Raw genomic sequence first — 4,391 nt, 5'->3', positions numbered from 1 at the left:
AGAACAATGGTAATGGGTTTTTGATCCTACTGCACGTACTGGCTTTGTGGGAGCCTAGGCAGTTTGGATGCTCCCCTTACTAGACCTGGATGGAGGTGGGTGGTCCTTGGACTTCCCACAGGGCAGGGAACCCTGATTGCTCTTTGGGCTGACGAGGGAGGGGGACTTGGTTGGGGGAGGGGGAGGGAAATGGGAGGCGGTTTCAGGGAGGAGGCAGAAATCTTTAATAAATAAATAAATAAAAACAAATGGTGCTGGGAGAACAAGATATCTACACGGAAAAGTACGAAACAAGATCTGCATCTCTCACCTTGAGTATCAATCCACTTAAAATGGATCAAAGATCTTAACGTGAGACCCGAAAAGTGGAAGCCGCTAGAACAAAGCTAAATAAAAGGCGCCATACAGGCATAGACACGGTAGTCCTTCAATGAGTCTAGGGGCTCAGGAAATGGGGCTGTAGGAAATTAAAAACCTCTGCACAGCAGAGGAAATAATCTACCAGAGCGAGGAAACAGTCTACAGAATGAGAGAAAATTCTTACCAGTTACTATTTAGATCTACAATATGTAGCTTCTATAAAGAACTTTAAAAAAATTTAAACATCATTCTACCTCCTAAATCATCCAACCACTAAATGGGCAAATGTACTGAATAGACATTTCTCAAGCGAATATATACATTCTGAATATATATATCTGAAATGGTGTTCAATATCCTTAGCTATCAGGACAATGTACATTAAAAGGACTGTGAGATTTTATCTCACCCCAGCCAGAATGACCACCATCAGGAGAATAAGCAACAATAAATCCCAGTGGGGACACAGGGTGCAAGGAGCCCTCATTCACACTGGTGGGCTACTATACGAATCAGCACCGCAGTTCTTGAAAAAAAAAACTAAATATAGAACTACCATATACACCAGCTAGATCACTCCTGGTGTATCTAAAAAAAACTCTAAGTCAACATGCCACAGGGATACTTGCACATCCACGTTTATTGCTGCACTGCCTAGATGTCCATCAACAGATGAATGGGTACACGATATGCAGACAAGGGTACATTTAAACTCAGCTACAAAGAAAAAGAAAGTTATGACATTTGTGTATGTGCCCGTGTGAGAGGCGGGGAAAAGAAGGAGGAAGAGGGGGAAGGAAGAGGAGGAGAAAGAGATCTTAAAGGACAGAGGAAAAAGAAGGAACGAGATACACGTGACATGAAAACAGAATCAGGTGCTATTTGGGGTGAGGAATGAGATCAGCAAGAAAGGGGGAAGAAGGCGGGAAAGCAGTGAGAAACGAGGGTGGATTAGAACAAAGTATGGTGACATAGAGGTGTGAAAACGGCACAGTGTAACCCAGTAACTTGTATGCTAACTTAAGATAAAAGGACAGGGAAAAGCTATTCCATTCGGGTGTCTGTGCACATGTAATGTCTGGACCTACCCATGGTGCAGACATCCCCCGGAGTGGTGAAAGACACCCCCTGTGGATACAGGGAGATTACTATCTATAAATGCATAGTTGCATATTCATGCATGAATAAATAAAAAGCATGTTCTATATACCCTTTATTACACACACACACATGCATGCACGCAAACGTGCACGCACACTTTGCAGGTATAACTCCAACAATTTCACAGCCCATCTCTGGGTAGGCAGCATATGGAGGCTGCGTGTACAGGCTCAGTACAGCCTGGCTCGGCAGCTGGCTTCTCTGGCACAGATTCCTGTCTCCATTTTTCAACACTCTGTACAGGACAGCGGTGCTCCTCAGCAAACATCAGGGGGCATCAAGTGTGCCAGCCACGCTTCCTGATTCTGGGAAACGATAGTGAAGAAGCTAGAATCCCTGACCCTGGGATGGTAATGTTCATAGTATCTTCTGTGTCTTGATTTCCCCATCCATGAAATGAGGGTGATAAAAGAATTACTTGGAGTGGGTGAGCGAGCATTGCAAGTATAAAAATAGACATTAATATTTAAGTATGTTTATTTATACTGGCATTCTTTAAACTTTCAATAATAAAAAATTCTGTTTGGGAACAGAAAAGAAAGAAATCCCTAAAGTCCTAGATCAAAGACCCTGGCAACTCAGCAGCCTGTCCCTGCCACCCTTGTCCTGAGCATAAAGGCGACACAGTGTCCCCAAATGCACAGCCAGGGCTGATTAGAAGAGAGAAAGGAGAGACTTCTCCCTGTGAGCTGTGCCTGCTCTGTTCCTGCTAGAACACACTGCTTTTTCTTGTAAACAAGCCCCAGCTCTTCTTGATGCCCTGAGGCATCGCAGGGAGCAGCCAAGAGGATAATTATCCCTTCTGACCCACTAATCCATCTCCATTCTGGAGATCTAGCCAGGAAGAGTAATCCACAAGAAGTAAACAGACAGACAGCAAAAACATCCAACTAAAGCCATTTGATATTAGCAACCAACCTGTGTGTGTGTACGTGCGCGTGTGCATGTATGTGTGTGTGTGTGTTATATGTGTATATGTTGTGTGTCTATGTGTGAGGTCAGAGGCCAGTATCACTTGTTCGCCTAGATGGGCCAGCCAGCAAACCCCAGAGCTCCTCCTGTTTCTTTTTCATTAGGGCTGAAATTACAGGCAAGTGGCACTACTCTGGGCTCTTTAATTTTTTTATTTTTATTCATTTATTTTTTTAGGTGGGTGCTGGGGCTTGTAAGTCAAGCACTTTACCCAGTGAGCCATCTTCCCAGTCCCATATGTCTTTTCTGAACACTGTTCAATTTCTTAGGGGCACAGGGAAATAGAGCTCCTTAGCAGGGTAGCTTCTGGGGCCCGAAGCCAGGTCCTGTTGTCTACCCTCAAGTGACTCTGGCTAAGCAGAGAATGCCCTGTTCCCAGCTTATCATGTTGTTCTACGCCAGCAATGGCATAATTACGCTGAAGGAGGTCCTGGGCGTTTTGGCTCCAGTGTTGAAATGAGGAGCGGAGGTGGCCATTGGCAGCTGTGAGGTCACTACAGTGGGGGAAGGGGATTTCTTTTTCTTTTGGAAGTTTGAAAAAAAAAAAATTTAAAAACTCTCCGAGGGGGTGGATCCATTTTAAGGCTTATAAATGGGATGCAATAAAACAAAGTTCCTAATACTTAGGTCCAAACAGCATGTAACTCTTTTTATTTGCACTGTAGAAAGCTTTGTTTCTTTACAAAGAGAAAAGCCATTCAACTTCCTGACTGGGGACAGGCGGTCACTGCTAGGATCAGGTGACCCAGTGACTTACTGCTGAATCTGAGTTACAGTTTATATTAGGTGCCAAGGCTCACTCTCGAGGCAGCAAAAGAATGAGCAGCCTAGAGACTGGAGAGACGGCTCAGAGGTTAAGAGCACTAGTTACTCTTCCAAAGTACCTGCGTTCAATCTTCAGAAGCCACGCGGCAGCTCGCAGCAGCCCTGGGCTGGTTTGTGTGGACTGTCTTAACTGAAGTGAAGTCAATGTGGCAGAGCTTACCCATCCCATTTACAGGACCCAAAATGGATCCACCACTTAGGAGAATTAAAAACACATTTTTTCAAACAGGAAAAAAGAAAGAAAGAAATCCCCCCTCGCTGTAGTAACTATGTAGCTGCGAGACCCCACCCACCATAGGAGGCGTCATTCCCTAGTCAGGGGTCCTGAACTAAGTGGAGAAACCATGTTGAGTAGAAGCAGTTAAGCAAATGAATCCATGTGAAGGGGAAGGGGAGAAGTAACTCAGGAAGGTGTCTCCTGACTTCCAGATCTGTACCATGGCACGAGCCTGGCCCCTTATATCTCTCTCCTCTGCACCACCCTACACTCTAATAAACCAGACACTAAAACAAACCCTTTTCTAGGGCTTTGGACCTCAGCAGTATCTTTGCTCCATCTGAGAAGCAGAGTGAAAGTGACAGTGACAGGGGGTGCGGTTTGGGACGGAACTGAAGCTTGGCCTCTCAGCTGTGTGGACCTGTGGCCTCAGCTTGCCAATGTCTCCACATGCCAGAGACAGCAGCGCCCTCAGCAGGCTGTGTGGGTCTCAGAAGTGGCACTCACATGTGTCATTTCCTTTCCAGGCTGACCTCATACAAGGTTGACACAGAACACCTTCCAGACAAAGGGACACTGATATGAACATTTTAACATTTTTCCTCCAAGGGTTTGCACAATAGGCTATCTTTCCCATGAAAGGTGATTCTCAGAAAGATGATTCTCAAAGAGAAAAGAATTTGCATGCCAGGCCTCACAGCTTAGGAATGGTGCGGACACATGGGGACTGGGTCATCCCCCAGCCCTTGTCTGCAGGACTCACAGCTTAGGGACAGTGGGGACACATGGGGGGGTCATTCCCAGCCCCCCTCATCTGCAGGACTCACAGCTTAGGGACAGTGGGGACACATGGGGG

At 45.8% G+C, this 4,391-nt stretch overlaps 1 protein-coding gene across 1 annotated transcript in view; it reads right to left on the bottom strand.

Annotated features, from left to right (window-relative positions):
* Parva (parvin alpha) overlaps positions 1–4,391 on the bottom strand; it is a 154,674-nt gene that overhangs the window by 30,531 nt on the left and 119,752 nt on the right. The window lies entirely within an intron of this gene.

The sequence above is a fragment of the Microtus ochrogaster genome, chromosome 8 (genome assembly GCF_000317375.1).
Source record: "Microtus ochrogaster isolate Prairie Vole_2 chromosome 8, MicOch1.0, whole genome shotgun sequence".
NCBI lineage: Eukaryota > Metazoa > Chordata > Mammalia > Rodentia > Cricetidae > Microtus > Microtus ochrogaster.
Note: the sequence above shows the minus strand (reverse complement) of the source record. Positions and strands in the feature narration are given on the sequence as shown.